General features: G+C 36.0%; 1 pseudogene; it reads left to right on the top strand.

The window, feature by feature from the left end:
- Window positions 1-10,895, top strand: part of LOC149201893 (plasma membrane ATPase 1-like) — a 29,823-nt pseudogene extending 18,928 nt beyond the window's left edge.
- The last annotated feature ends 6,238 nt before the right edge of the window (window positions 10,896-17,133 follow it).

Raw genomic sequence — 17,133 nt, forward strand, 5'->3', positions numbered from 1 at the left:
TCTGCATGACCAAGGCAAAGCTTTGACTCATAGCTTCTTCATTGCTCCCAAAAATAATGTCATCTACATACACAACAAGTATTAGCAATTTGTCATTTTCAACTTTTATATAAAGATTGCTATCTGCTGATCCTTTTGAAAAACCTTGTTGATGAAGATATTTGTCCAAACGGTAGTACCAAGCCCTTGGAGATTGTTTGAGACCATAGAGAGCCTTTTTCAATCTGCATACAAGATTTGGATCATTTCCAAGAATGAACCCATCTGGCTGTTCAATGTATACTTCTTCTTCCAAGTCTCCATTCAGAAAGGCTGATTTCACGTCCATTTGAAATACTTTGAAGTTTTGAAAACTTGAGAGAGCAAGGAAAATTCGGATGGCCTCAAGTCTTGCAACAAGAGCAAAGGTTTCTTCAAAGTCTATTCCTTCTTGCTGCGCATACCCTTTACAAACAAGTCTGGCTTTGTTTCTAATTACTTCTCCATTTTCATTCAATTTATTTTTGAAGACCCATTTTGTTCCGATAACATTCTTATCCTTTGGTCTAGGAACCAGCTCCCAAGTGTTGTTCTTTTCAATCTGCTCAAGTTCTTCATCCATTGCTTTCACCCAACATTCATCTTTGCATGCCTCTTTCACATTTTGTGGTTCAGTAGAGGAGAGTAATGCCAAATAGCTTGAAGCTTATGCAACTGTTCTTCTTGTTTGTACACCTGCTTCTTTCTGCCCCATAATCTGAGATTCTGGATGATTCTTCTGAACATATCTGGATGGAGTCTTTTCTTCTATTCTTGTTTGCTCCTCTAGTTCTTCTTGAGGTTCTTCTTGAGGTTCTTCTTCTTCATCATTCTGTCGTTGGGGGTAGCCTTCATCTTCTTCGATGTCTTCATGATGTACTTGCCTAGGAATGTATCCCTTCTCATCAACCACTACATCAATGCTGTTAACAATTCTGCCAAGTCTTTTATTGTAGCATTTGTATGCTTTGCTATGTGGAGAGTAACCAAGAAGAATGCCTTCATCTGCTCTAGGTTCAAGTTTGCCAAGCTGCTCATCAATATTCTTGATATAGCATTTGCTCCCAAAGATTTTGAAGTGCTTTACCGAAGGAGTCCTACCACTCCAGAGCTCATGAGGAGTTTGAGTGTTGTTCACCCGGACATTTGTTTTGTTGAGAATAACAACCGCAGCATGTGCAGCTTCACCCCAGAAAGTTGCGGGAGTTCCTGACTCATCAAGCATAGCACGAGCCATTTGTTGGACTGTTCTGTTCATTCTTTCCACAACTCCATTTTGCTGAGGGGTTCTTGCTGTAGAGAATTCTCTTCTTATCCCATGTTCTTCACAGAAATCGAAAAATTCATTTGAAGTAAATTCCCCACCTCTGTCGGATCTGAGGCACTTAATTTTGTGATCTGATTCATTTTCAACCAAGGCTTTGAAGGATTTGAATTTTTCGAATGCTTCATCTTTGTGCTTCATAATTCCTAACCAGACAAACCTGGAGAAATCGTCAATGAATAATATCAAGTATTCTTCTCCTCGAGGTGTTCTTTTCCTGAAAGGACCGCATGTATCTGTATGAACTAGCTCAAGAGGCATGCTAGCTGAGCCTTCTTTCTCTGGAAAGTTAGTTCTGGTTTGTTTTCCAAACTGACATGATTTGCATATGGTGTTGTCAGGAATTTTGATATCTGGAAGATCGCGAACTGCCTGATATTTGCATGCTTTCCTTATTTGTGAAAAGCTTAGATGTCCCAACCTCCGATGCCATAACCAGTGCTCATCATCCTTGCTCAGATAGCATTGTTGTTGTCCTTCTTCAAATATGTACAGATTATTTGGAGTTCTTTTGCCTTTGATCACTGTTTTACCTGTATCAAGATCACGAACAAGACATCCATTTGATCTGAATATAACCTCGGTTCTTTGATCACACATCTGGCTGACACTTAGAAGATTATGCTTCAATCCATCAACATACAAAACATTTCCAGCCTTGACCTTTTCTTTTAACTGAGCAATGCCTTTTCCTTTTATAGTTGCAGGAGTATCATTTCCAAAAGAGACTTTCTTTCCTTTTTCTAGAGCAGAATATGACTCAAGTTTTTCTTTATCACCTGTCATATGCTTCGAACATCCACTGTCAATGTACCATAGATTTTCCTGTCCCTCTGCATAAAATGCTATCCCACATCTTTCTGTTTGTGGTTCCTTTATTCTCCATGTTTTGGTGCTTGAGGCTTGTTCCTTTTTCTGCTGAAACCTGCTCCTGCATTCAAAGTCTTCATGACCAAAGTTATTGCAAATAGAACATTCAACTTCATTTTCAAGAACCGAAAAGTTGTTATAGGTCCTTTTTGTAATCCCGGTCATACTTCTTTGTTTTTGAGCTTCCCTAGTCATGATTGTTTTATATGCAACACATTGAGCTGCTTTGTGACCAAAGTTATGGCAAGAAAAGCATTGTCCATTGAAGAAACTTCTGCGGTTATCGAATCTACCAGCCAATTGATTGTAATTTCTATTGTCATCTATTCTTGAACCAAATTGAGAAGATTTTACCTGTGGCTGGTTGTAGCTTTTGTTCACCCTTAAGATGGATTGCCCCTGATAGTTTCTGTTTGTAATTCGTCCCTGCTTTACCTGATGATCTTCATTGTGCTTTTGCTCATTTCTTCTTGCTGCATCAAGATAACTTTTTGAGGTGGATGCTTGAGAAGTTTCTCCATTATAGCCCAGACCTGTCTTGTTTAGTGGAGACCGCTGCACATTGATAATCTCATCCAAAGTTTCAGATCCTTTGAAAAACTTGAGATTAATAGCTTTTGTTTTCTCAATCTCTTTTCTAAGACCAACAATTTCACCTTCTAATTTTTCAAGATGTTTTTCCTTTTCATCAATTTGAAATTGTAGAGTATCAATGATCATGTTCTTTTCTTCTATACATCTCTTGAGTCTAGTAATTTCATCATAAAGGTTATCCACATCTATAGCATCCATATAATCATCATCTTCAAATGCCATTAACAACTTATATTCATTACCTTGTTCATCTTCATCACTATTTGATAGACCATCACTATCTTCATGAGTGTAGTAGCTTTTCTTATTTGCGTTCTGTTTCTTGTTCCATCTAGCAGGTTCCTTTCCTTTATCCTTATAAGGACATTTTGCAGCATAATGACCTACTCTTCCACAAGCAAAGCATTTAAAAGGTAACTTACCTCTGAACCTTCCAGAACCCCTTTGAAGATTTCTGACAAAATTTGATTCTTCTTCCTCTTCTTCTGGGACGTGGCTTGCTTCATAATAATCTCCTTTGCCTGATGCCTTGAAAGCAGCTTCTCTTCTGTCTGATGGACCTCCCTTTCTCATTTCATAAGCAGTTAGAATTCCATGTAGCTGAGACATAATAAGAATTCGTAGATTTTCTTTTTCTTCTATTGCAGATACTTTAGATTCAAACTTGGGGGACAATGATCTTAGAACCTTTTCAACCACAATAGCCTCTTTTATTTCTTCACCCAAATTTTTCATACAATTAACAACCTCATCTACCCGAAGAAAATAGTTAGCCACACTTTCATCATTATACATTTTGAGAGTCTCATACTGAATTCTGAGAGTTTGAAGTTTAGCACGCTTTACCTGTTCATCTCCTTCATAGCTCGTGACAATTTTGTCCCACATCTCTTTTGCGGATTTATAGTGCATTACCTTCATGAATTCTGATTGAGATATACATCCTAATAGAGTACTGACTGCTTTCGCATTTGTTTCATACTTCTTTTTCTCGGCTGCATCTGTAGGAGTAGCTGAAGGAAAAGTGTAGCCTGTCTCTACGATGTCCCAAACTTCTGTACCAAGAGATTGAAGATAGGCAGTAACTCTTACCTTCCAATAATTGAAGTTTTCCCCATCAAAAACCGGTGGCCTGATTGATGCTTCTCTCTCGTAGTTGCTCATGATGAACGATCTACCTTCAAGCGATCAAGCTTCTCTGAAGGACCTGCTCTGATACCAATTGTTGGAAATAATACTGAGAGGGGGGGTGAATCAGTATTATCTAATTCTTTTAATAAATCTTCCTTATTTGTTCTTTGAATTAGTTTTGCATGTCAGTACCATAAAATAATGAGCATGAACAAAGAAAACAGATAGTCATACCAAAGAACACAAGATGTAAGGTGGAAACCCAATGTGGGTGAAAACCACCTGCTGCAATATGTCTCTATCTTCTTTCAAATTAGAAACTCCTTTTACAATGGTTTTGTACTGGTGCAGTCCTTTACCAATACGCAGGCTGCAACCTGCAGAGAGCTACAACTCTCTCTCGTTTTCCAGTCTCTCCTGGAAGGGAGCTACAACCCCCTACTTCTTTTCTTACAAGGACCACTTTTCATAAATTTTCAAACTGGATCCATAAGCATCAAATGATCATCAAGTACAAGAGAATCACCCAATCAACTGTAGTAACCAGATCAACAATAATAGGACCAAACCCAGAACACAGCAATGATAAACAAAGATTTTAAGAGAAGTAAGCAGCTTCACCCATGTACTGCCTGCTTACAGTAAGCACCCTGCTCAACTGCTCGCCTGCTTACGTACGCACCCTGCTCAACTGCTCGCCTGCTTATGTACGCACCCTGCTCAACTGCTCGCCTGCTTACGTACGCACTGTAGTCAACTGCTCACCTGCGTACCTCGCTCTGAGTCTATTGAACTGCCTGCGGACCTCCGCACCTGCAACCCTTCTGTGCCTGCGTACCGGCGCACCTGAAACGCTTCGTTCCTGCGTATGTACGCACTTTTCTTTCACTGTACCTGCGTACCTTCGGGCATAGATGATTTCAAGACTTCAGAAATAACCCAGACAATCAGATCTACAGATCTGAACATGCGCCGAAGAGATCTCAATCCATCAGTAGATTCGCCTTATTTAGATCTAGACATACTCCCAAGAGATCATAATATTTCAGATCTAGCCCTCATAAGATATTCAACCAAAAACATGCTCAAGCCAAATGATCTCCTTTGCTTTATATAGGAAAGCTCTTCCTTAAATCATGGATCAATACCACGGGCCGACACCATAATAACACAATACCGTCGGCTAAATACCAAGAGTAAAACATAAGAAAACCCCACATGTGAATTTCTTTGCCTTGAAATGTGTGCACTGGGGGTACGCACCTCCTGAACGGCATAACTGCGGGTATGTACGCACTTTATGTAACACTGACCTGTGTGTACGCACCTTATGTAAGGTGTACCTGCGTACCCCTTATTTTCTTCAATATTTGATAGCTGATCATCAATCTCTGCTGCTGACTTGAAGTACTGTGATCTATCACCTGAATGGGTTGCCATCAAGGACAACACTTTAGCCATAATGCCAACACTTTGTTGATAGGTGGTTGTCATTGATGTCAACCCAAGCAACACCAGGAGCTAACTCGATCTTCGATGGAAAATTTGACATGACAATTCATGGAATCTCATGTCATGATCCTTCTAGATATATTTTCCTCGATGAAATGTTTCTGTTGATATATGGTATGCCCTGTGGTTCCTTCTGGTTTGAGAGAAAATTGAGTTTGAAGTTGAAGACCCAATTTTGTGGGCTAAAACCCCAGCGGTAGTGACATGACACCTTATTCACCTACGATTGTCAATATATGACGATGATTCTCTTTGCAATATCATCGTGTATAAGTTGAATATCTTCAAGAACTAAAGACAATAAATCAAGCATTGACTTCACAGCTAGGTAGGACCATATGTACATTGATTTCAATTTAAATATGATCCTTAAGAGTCAATTATTATTATTTACTAATAATTAAAGGGTTCTTATCGATTTTTGACATAACATTAATTTAGTTAGGGTATCATTATATATCTCCATCCATAGGATGTGGCTCTTACTACTTAAAAGAGAAAAAATACCACCTAAAGGCCAACAATCCTCTTTACTTTGTATACAAGGTGTTGACCACTAGAGTGGCACCTATAGGTTTTTTTGAAGACCCATGCCCAAGGATATGTCAGAGGCCTCAATGTACCATTAGAGTTCTTATTATCATCAGAGTTTTTAAACTCTAGCTTTTTCTTCTCATCTTTTTATGTTGTACTCAAATTCCACAAGCCCTACAGGGACAATGTAAAAGTGATAGTAGTATGAGGAGTTGAGTCATGTAATAGGCCTAGGTAAGTTGGGACATTGTCATCAAGTGAGTTTACGTTGGGAGGTGTTTTTCACTTAGTTAATTATCATATCCTTACAAGAACTTAATAATTAACTGAGTTTTTTCCTCCAAGCATAACCCCAAAGTCCGAGTGCGGCTTGATGGTGAGGCCTTGGATGAGTCCTAATGTCTAGGTTCACTATATATTACCATACTAGATCACACAAAAAAATTCGTGGAATTTGATTAGGTATATGAAGTCATTTTTTATTTTTTATAATTTCCTGCAAGGTGGAAATTGGAATAAATTTTGTATATGAAATATAATAAGTGATGTCTAGAAAATTTGTATAGGGTATGTGTGATAAAAATTACACCTATCACCCTCGGATTTCTACTATGACACACTTTGAGGGGTTAAAAATGCATTTTAGACCTTCAAAACCCATTTTTCCTAAATTTAGTAGGAAATCTAGCAATAAATTAAATGAAGAAAAATAAATAGCTGCATGTGACAAAATGACATGGAATGACTTGGAAATTATCTCAAGTCAAAGGAAAAGTGGAGGATTATTTGGCACGTTGCATCATAACTACATGGCCCACTCAAGGAAATCGAATTTTTGGCAATAAATGAGGAAGCTGCTTACTTGGAAAATTCAAATTTGTGGAGTTAATGCACATTTGGGAGGATTTGGGAGAATATTTGGCAGCAAATTCTGTGGGAAAATGTCCCCACATGGGTCCCTACCCTTCTACACTTGTCATTTTATCATGGAATTTGCTTTTGCTTGAGGGAATCTTGATGCCACTTGGGAAATTCGAATTTGCATGAAGGAGCATTGAGATTGTCATCCATTTGCTTTGGGATTATGACCATTTGTTTTGGGATTGACTCCCAAACTTCTATATAATAGATCCATGAGCTCTCACTATGTATCCATATTGAAAATGGATATTATTCTTGGGAAAGCTCTGCTCTTATGTACACACATGTTCTATTGCAATCAAAAACTTTGGGGTTCACATATGAGGTGGTGTTGTTATTGAGCGTGGTAATATCTCGATTATTGTGTTTCATTTCCTACTTATGTTATTGTTTTCATTAGTTTCCATTATGTTTTTAGAGATTTGTTAATGGGTATCTATATCACATTGGCATTTGGTTTTGAGAGTTTTCTCTAGATAGAAAAAGTTTTAGTTAATTTTCCAATAAATCTCTAATATTTATTTATCATCATATTTATTTTAACCCATGTGGATCTAATGTGTATTTGAAGTTGTGTAGAGACATATCTTGGATCAAGCCTTAAGCATGAGGGGAAATTCTTGGAGGAACCATCCCACTCTTGAAAAATTTCATTGAAGAATTTACATTTCTCATCTCCTAAGGCCCCATCTTACGATTTTGTATTGTGGGGATCCTTGGCTTTTAGCTTGTGTTTCAAAATCCAATCTCATTTAAAATGATTTGTCTCAATTTCTTTTGCTAATAACGATTTTGTTTTTCTATTGAAGAGCATGTTGGAGATTAGGCAAGGAAATGAGTTCTTCTTCAATTCCTTAGTCTAAATTTTGTAGAATATCTATAGATAATATTTGCTAACATTCCTCTTTGTTTTACACTAAGTTTGAGTGTGGGTTTTGAAAAGAAATTAGATTTCTTTATGGATTGTGCTCATCCTTCGTGTTGACAGGATTGAGGAATCTAAAGTTTGAAAATCTAACCATTTGTTGTAGGACCTCAAGAGCATTTGAGAATGACTTCAAGGAGGTCATGGACATTTTGGGACACTAGTAGACTAGCTTGGCCATAGGCATTTTGGTCCTTGTAATTTTCAGATTTCAAGTGTTGTCCATTGGCCATTGTGGTTGCCACTTCTTGGGAGGAGACGCTAGTTCCTAAGGACCTCTACCTTGTAAATTTCTCCTTCTTCTTTGGGGCATCCCATTAAGGAGCCTTCTACTCATTGTAAAAATGCTAATAAAAAATCTAGTTTTCTAGTGGGAGCTTGGATTTTACCCAAGGCATCCCCTCTCTCCATTTAGGGAGAGAAATATGTGGGTGGATTAACTTTTGTATTCTCTTGATTTCTATTTTAATTGCATGCTTAAAATTTACACAACCTCATCATCATATTTTATTTTGCATGCTTAATTTGGGAATTTACACAATTTCACTCATCACATTTTTATTTTGTTTAAGATAAGTTTGCTACAATTCAACTTAAGGTTTTGCATTCTCTATCTTATATATTGCTTTGAGCTACAAACACTTTACTTTGAGCAATTTACTCTTCGCATGCAAGCATTTTAATTTCTAGCAAGCTTTAATTTTGTTTACTAATTAATTTCTATTTAGTGTAACGAATTGTTTCATGTATACTTGAGTTCATGCTTCATTTCTAAATGCTACATTGTTATCTTGAGTATTGGAGCATTTTATTGTCTAATTCAAAACATTTTATTGCATCATTCTAATTTACTTACAAGCTAATCTCCATTTGGAAGTTATATTTTCAATATATTGTTGAGCACTGTTTCCTAACTTTGAAGCATTGCAAATTTAATATTTCTAAGGGAGAACTTACTTGCATTTCATTTAAGTATTTTAGATTAGTTTTCATTTCTAATTTACCTCCAAACATAAGCTTGATTGATAGACATAATAGGGAAAAGAATTTCTCGGAAAAATCTTCCAACTAGTACGAAGTAAGGTAAAGAGTGTGTGAGCATGCAGTTATGAAGGTGGCTTGTCCCCTTGTAGGAATGAAGGCACATGTTGGCTCGTAAGACTAAATGGAAGGGTATCATTAACGACACCGTCATGTCTTCAGCCCCTCTTTCTTACCGTCACCCAATTTTTTTACCCTTTGGCTAGAGTTCAAAAGAAAAATATTTCACTTAGATTAGGCATCTAGCTTAAAATTAACCAATATAATTGCATCTAACCTTAGTTAAGTGCATTTCATATTAACATGCTTTACTTTTCAAGCTATTTTACTTGCAAATTATTTATATACTTGTCATGATGAAAATGTTTTGAATTGATTATCTCACTTGGGCAAGTACCATATTGTTCATTTTGCAAAGTGAAGTTTTAGCTTGTTTCATCTTGCAAGTGATATCATCTATTTGATTTATAGGGTTACTTGTGTTTCATTTTGAAACATTTCATTTCTAGAGCAAGCATTATTTATTTTGAAGCAATATTGAAGGAACTGGTTTTATATGTTCATATTTTATTTATGTGTTGATGGTTATTTAAGTACATCTCATTTCATATTGCTCATTATATTTGCTCATAATCTCAAGTAATCCAAATTCACCTTTGACATCTCCTAGAAACCTCACATCACCTTTTAACTTAGCTTTTCATTTAGGGACCACCCCCCTTAGCTTACCCAGAAGAGAGCTTAAGTGAAGAGAGTTGGGAATAGGTGATAGTCTCATCTCTTAGTTTTGCCACCAACCACACCTTGTGGGGTTAAGGGATTTTTTCACTAACTTAGGTGTGTGTAACAGGCGGCGACAACATTATTTTGGCATCGTTGTCGAGGACAAGTTATCTTGTACCTGGAAAATCAACATTATTTTTTGGTTTTTGCGTTGGACTTTAAGATTAGATTCTTGCTCAAGTGGCCACTCCACTTAATTAAAATTCTACAAGAGTTTCTACTAGGAGGCATCCAAGTGGTCTACTTATCCCCACCCTTGAGTATGAAAGGGTTTTTAGAGAGAGTTTAGAGAGAGGTTGAATAGACTCTCTCATAGTAGAACTCTTGCTAATCTTGGGCAAGAGGCTATTTCTGATATCCATTTTTTTTCAAAAACAAGTAGAGCCAAGCATCATGAATGATCTTTTTGCTCATTGTAATTTTACTAACATAAAAAGCTATCCTCACAATATCCCTAACAACGCCACTGAAAAGTTTTCTTCCTTTCAAGGTAATAATGCCATTAGTGCTACATCACATGTGAAGAACTCCAATGTTTGCATTTTTAGGTGGTGTAACACTACTAACCAAGAGGATGTAAAGATGAGACTCTTTGTCCTTTCCTTAGAAGAGAATTTTCTTGATTGATTCACTGAGCAGCCCACTAACCCTTATGACTAATTTAGATCTATCATTGCTACTTTTATGTAGAAATTTGGAAAGAAAAAAGATAATAGGCACTTGATCAATGCTATTAGAAATATGAAGAAAAATGAGAATGAAACCACGGAGAAATTCAATAAGAGATTTAATGATTTAGTGAAAAGCATACCTGCTGCTATTAAGCCTCTTGACAAATTTCTTTTGTGCTCATATTTGGATGCTTTTGGTGTTGACACTACCTATGAGTTAAGGAGAAAGGAGCCTACAAATTTGGGTGCAGCTCAAATTGAAGACTTGAAGATGGAAAAGGATAGGCATGAATCGAGAAAGTCTGAAATTCCTAGCTTTAATAAAGGGTCATCAAAGTCACATGACTCCAAAGGGAAGGCCAACGAAGAAAATACACATGGTCATATCAAAGAATTAACTCAACTCATCAAGGCTATGGAAGAAAATTGCACTAAGGAAATGCAAGCCATGCAAAATAGGTTGGTGGCCATGGAAACATCACAAGTGCAAAGATTCCAACCTAGGCTAAATGATAGATGGCAAAAGAATAAGGGCCCTCCACAAGATTGTAAGCCTCCAAATCCATTATAGTCCACCAACATGGTAGATCAGATTCCCCCTTTTTGTATGCCATGTGATGAGTTTCATGAAGAGACCACATGCCCATATGTAAAGAGAATCATGGATGGTAGCATGTTAAGAGATGAACATGTAGGAACAAGTGGTCAAATCAATATGTTCTCCATGGAAGATCAAGTATACACCATTGAAAGAAATCAAAATATTAACCATAGGTCTATTAATCTTGGGGTTGACAACATGATTGCAAATTTTTATAATGTCACTAAGATTTTTTGGGAAAAGCCTACATCTGGATAGATTATTGCTATGGAAAACACAAAGGAATGACTTATCGAAGAAGGGATATTCAAAACTGGAATAATCACAGAAAATTTTCTCCTCCTACCTCATAACTAAATTTTGACTTGGGCAATTAGTTAAATAATGCAACGGTTTCTATCCCAATGACAAAGCTTTTAACGAGATCATCTCAAAGGGAAAAGTTACTAAGTGCCATTGATGTTACTCAAAGTAAGAAAAGATTAATGATGAACTAGAAGATGAAAAAATTATATTGAAAGGTATGAATTGTTATGTGGGGAACGAAGATCATCTACCATTTTATGTTTCTTTGATAGTGAATGATCATCCATTACACAAATGCATGCTTGATTCAAGGGATTCATCAAATTTCATGATTAGGAAAGTCATGGAGCAATTGGAATTAACGGTATTCAGACCCTATCACAACATATGTTCAATGGATTCTAAAAAAATTGAAGTGTGTGGGATAATTAAAGATTTACAGGTTTTCCTAGTTGCATACCTATATAGAATAATGAATATGGATATCGTTGTTATAGATGTTCCTGATTCATGTGGAATGATCCTATCAAGAAAATGGTCCTCAACTATAGGTGGTAGCCTTTAGATGGACCTATCATATGCCACCATCCCCATGTCAGATAGTACCTTTGTCTAACTTTACCGGGAGTTAGATAAAAGATGGTATGTCGAGGATCCAAGGAAACCCAACAATGAGATTATCTATGGGTCATAAAAGCTAGGAAGTGAGGCAGTATCCTCTCCTTTGCCTCCCCATCCCCACCTAATAGAGAAAAATCAAAATGAAGAATTTAGACATAAAACCAAAAGCTTAGGTACTTCGAATCTTCCATCAGAACATTCTCAAGACAAGGAAGAGGGGTTGACAGTAATTGCATCATCATCATCATCATAGTTAACCAAGAAGAAAATAAAAAAGTGAAAAAAAAAATGAAAAAAAATAAATCACCAGTTTTGAGCAGGATCAAGCCTTAACAAATCAATAGTCGAAAAGGGAAAAGAAAGAGGCTTGGTATATTTGATGGCCACAAACAGGTTAACATTGGAGCAAGTCAAAATCCCAAGATAGTTAGAATTGGACAGGGCACGTCAAAGAAATAACCTATAGATCTATCGTTGATTAGACAAGTTCTCAAGATGGATTTCATCGAAGACATCTAATACCATGGGGCATCTTTGTATTATATTTAACTCTATACTTTGTCATTTTTATTAAGTAGTTTCATTTTTTAATAAATTGTCATTTATGCTCTTAGAATAAATTTTCATTCATGTACTTCGTCATTTTTGTATTTCATATTATATGATGATATTTTGAATGGAGGCTACTAATTATATGTCTTGTGTTGGTGGATGCAGATTTTAGGTCCTTGCTTGCTATTACTTTCTATCTAGCACACATCCCCATATGGAGCCAAATGTTGACCATTAGAGTGGCACCTAGAGATTTTTTTGAAGACTCCCTGCCTAAGGATATGTCAAAGGCCTCAATGTTCCATCAGATTTCTTATTATCATTAGAGTTTTTAAACTGTAGCTTCTTCTCCTCATATTTTTCAGTTGTACTCAAATTCCACAAACCCTACTAGGGTAATGTAAAAGTCATACTAGTATGATGAGTCAAGTCATGTAATGAACCTAAATAAATTGGGACCTTTTTATCATGTGAGTTTACCCTAGGAGGTTTTTTTCACTTGGTTAATTATCACATCTTTATGAAGACTTAATAGTTAATTGAGTTTTTTCCTCCTAGTATAACCCCGAAGCTAAAGTGCAGCTTGATGGTGAGGTATTAGGTGAGTCTTAATGTCTAGAGTCATTGTATATTACCATACTAGATCTCATAAATTTTCGTGGAATTTGATTAGGTCTAGGGGGTCATGTTTTAATTTTTAAAATTTCTCGGAAAGTGGAAATTGGAATAAATTTTGTATATGAAATGTAATAAATGATGTATGGAGAAGTTGTATGGGGTATGTGTGATCAAAATTACACCTATCATCCTCAACTTTCTACTATAACATACTTTGATGGGTTAAAAATGTGTTCTAGACTCTCAAAACCCACTTTTCCTAAGTTTACTGGGAAATCCGGCAATAAATTAAACTAGAAATAAATTAAACAGAGAAAAATAAGTAGCTCCATGTGACAAAATGACATAGAATGACTTGGAAATTATCTCAAGTCAAAGGAATGAGTCAAAGGACAAGTGGATCATGATTTGGCACCTTGCATCATAAATACATGACCCACTCAAGGAAATCAAATCTCTGGCAATAAATGAGGAAGTAGCTTACTTGGAAAATTCGAATTTGTAGAGTTAATGTACATTTGGAGGGATTTGGGAGAATACTTGGTAGAAAATTTTGTGGGAAATTGTCCCCACATGGGTCCCTACCATTCTACACTCGTCATTCATCATAGAATTTGATTTTGCTTAAGAGATTCTTGATGCCACTTGAAAAATTTGAATTTGCACGAAGGAGCATTGGAATTGTCACCCATTTGCTTTGGAATTGTCACCATTTTCCTTGGGATTGAATCCCAAACTTCTATATAATAGAGCCATGAGCTCTCACTATATATCCATCATAGTTTTAAAACTAAGTCGGTTTGACTCATAATTAGCCTCGTTGACCGAGCCATACCCCTGCTCGGACCGACTAGGTCAATTATCCAGTTCGATGATCGGTCTGTTACCAAACTCACTGAGTTAGTCACCAATTCAACCCGTTTGGTAATGGACCGACCAAGCCTGACTCAAATCAGTCAGTCTTGGCAATGGGAAAAAAGGAGGGTTGGGCGGACTTGAAATCATTTTTTTTAAACTATTTCCTGACCCCTCTACCCTTCTCTCATGCCTATAAAGGTGACTCAACACCCTCATATTTCCTCACAACTATCTCATTGCATTTATGTGAGAATTTGTGAGCAGTTGGAGTTGGTTTTTGGAGCAGCATTGAGGAGGTTCTTGGGCGATCTTTGGAGCAACTTTAGTTGTGTGTTTTTGTTCTGATCTGTATATATTACATGTATTGGAAAGTGCACTCGGTGCCATTTTGATATAATAGATATATTCATGAGCATGCTTGGATCAAGTGTTGTCTTCTCTCTATTATTATAATGCTTTGAGTTTGGAAACATGAACGAAAATCTTTAAAAATATGATTTTCATTAAAATTAAATATTTAATGGACTTTTTATAAAGACCGAGTCATTGGAATCAACTAATCCGATTCGACACCGAATCAGAAGTAGAAATTTCACCATAGATCACACTGATTATGCAATGTACTAAAGCAAAATACTTAATCTACTTCTACAATCAAACTTGCAGAAGCTTAATTAATTATAAGAAAGATCAAATAAAACACATATAATATAGAAGAAGATTCAATCACAGATGAATACTCTGGGGAAAGCCTCAGCTAAAAACCCCGCTATTTGTATTATCATACAAGTGAAAATATCTCAGAATTACATAAAGCTTTAGCTCATAAGCTATCCAACCCTCAGTACAATCCCTCACTGCTACTCATAGACAGAACAAACAACACATATGCCTTCCTTCAGTCCTCCAAGCCTCCTATTTCCTTGCGCAATTTCTCTTGGATCCTCAAGCTGCCACCTGTGTGCAATAATCCCTCACACATGCTCAGACCTCTGAAATAACTGCGTAATCCTGAAAGAGATAATTCCTTCTGCATGGATGAGTTTCATTTATAGGAAAAATCCTCCAACTGATAGTACATTGTCCCTTCCTTTAATCTCAACTGGGTCTTTCTCGGAACTGACATGCATGAGTTATTTATGAGATAATATTCAGTTATCTAGATAACACTAGTTGCATGCATGCATGCATTAACCGACTCAACTCACAATTAGTTCCTCCAAATGTTTGGAACTAATTTAACTGGACTTAACTCAGTTAACTGAGATAACTAATTACAACTCAAATACAACTCATCTTTATCTCCTTAATTAAGGGATAACTTCCTCAATCAAAGGGATAACTGTTGCATGTCTTCACAAAGACTTCATGTTTGATTTTCTCCAACTAATTAACTCAAGATGAATTAATGAATTATTTTTCAAACAACTGGTGATACTAAATTCGAATTTTAATTCAGGGACTAATTAAAATTGGAATCTATCCCGAAATACTATTTATAGCAATGCTATTTTTAGCAGTTATATTTTTTGCTATTTTCAACAGAGTTGGAGTATATCCTGAAATGCTATTTATAGCAATACTATTTTTAGCATTTCTTGTTGCTATTTTCAACATCAGAGTTGACCCTCTGTTAATTCTGAGTTTGAGTTTGAGTTTTAAAACTATGTTATCCATATTGAAAATGAACTATTGTGCTTGGGAAAGATTTGCTCTTATGTACACGCATGCTCTATTGCAATGAAAGACTGTGGTTCACATATGAGGTGTTGTTTTTCTTGAGCATGGTAACATCTTGATCATTGTGTTTCATTTTCTACTTATGCTATTGTGTTCATTAGTTTTCATTATGCTTTTAAAGATTTGTTAATGTGTAGCTATCTCACATTGACATTCAGTTTTGAGAGTTTTCTCCAGATAGAGAAAGTTTTAGTTGATTTTCTAATAAATCTCTAAGATCTTTTTATCATTGTACTTATTTTAAGCCATGTGGATCTACTGTGTATTTGAAGTTGAGTAAAGACATATATTGGATCAAGCCTCAAACATGAGGGAAAATTCTTGGAGGAATCATCCCACTCTTGAGCAAGTTCATTGAAGAACCCACATTTGTTATCTCTCAAGGACTAGTCTTACGATTTTGTGTTGCGGCGATCCTTGTCTTTTAGCTTTTGTTTCAAAATCCAATTTCATTTAAAATGATCTGTCTCAATTTCTTGTGCTAATAACGATTTTAGTTTTATATTGAAGAGCATGTTAGAGATTAGGCAAGGAAAGAAATAAATTTTGTAGAATATCTGTAGATAATATTTGTTAACATTCATCTTTCTTTTACACTATGTTTAAGTGTGGGTTTTGCAGAAAATTCAAATTTAGTTATCGACTGTGCTCACCCTTTGTGTTGATAGGATTGAAGAAGCTAAAGTTTGAAACTCTAACCATTTTTTGTAGGACCTCAAGAGCATTTGAGCATTGAATTCAAGGAGGTCGTGGGCATTTTGGGACAACAATAGACTAGCTTGATTGTGGGCCTTTTGATCCTTGTAATTTTCAGATTTCAAGTGTTGTCCATTACCATTGTGGTTGCCACTTCTCGAAAGGAGACACTAGTTCCTAAGGATCTCTACCTTGTAAATTTCTCCTTTATTGGGGAAGCCCATTAAGGGGTCTTCTCATTGTAAAAAAATAACAAAAGATATATTTTTCTTGTGGGAGCTTGGGTTTTACCCATGGCATCCTCTCTCCATTTAGGGAGAGAAATATGTAGGTGGATTAACTTTTACATTCTCTTGGTTTCCATTTTAATTGGATGCTTAAAATTTACACAACCTCATCATCATATTTTATTTTGCATGCTTAATTTTGGAATTTACACAACCTCACTCATCACATTTTTATTTTGTTTAAGATAAGTTTGCTACAATTGAACTTAAGGTTTTTCATTCTCTATTTTACATGTTTCTTTGAGCTACAAGCACTTTACTTTGATCAATCTACTCTTCACATGCAAAGATTTTAATTTCTAGCAAAATTTAATTTTGTTTACTAATTAATTTCCATTTAGTGTAACAAATTGTTTCATGTATACTTGAGTTCATGCTTCATTTCTAAATGCTACATTGTTATCTTGAGTATTGGAGCATTCTATTCTCTACATGAAACAACTTTGTTTCTCAAACAAATTGATAACATCATTCTAATTTACTTACAAGCTAATCGCCATTTGAAAGTTATATTTGCAATATATTGTTGA

The sequence above is a fragment of the Pinus tabuliformis genome, chromosome 2_1 (assembly GCF_031772625.1).
Source record: "Pinus tabuliformis cultivar Carrire ecotype Pingquan chromosome 2_1, CPIR1, whole genome shotgun sequence".
In the NCBI taxonomy this organism is placed as follows: domain Eukaryota; kingdom Viridiplantae; phylum Streptophyta; class Pinopsida; order Pinales; family Pinaceae; genus Pinus; species Pinus tabuliformis.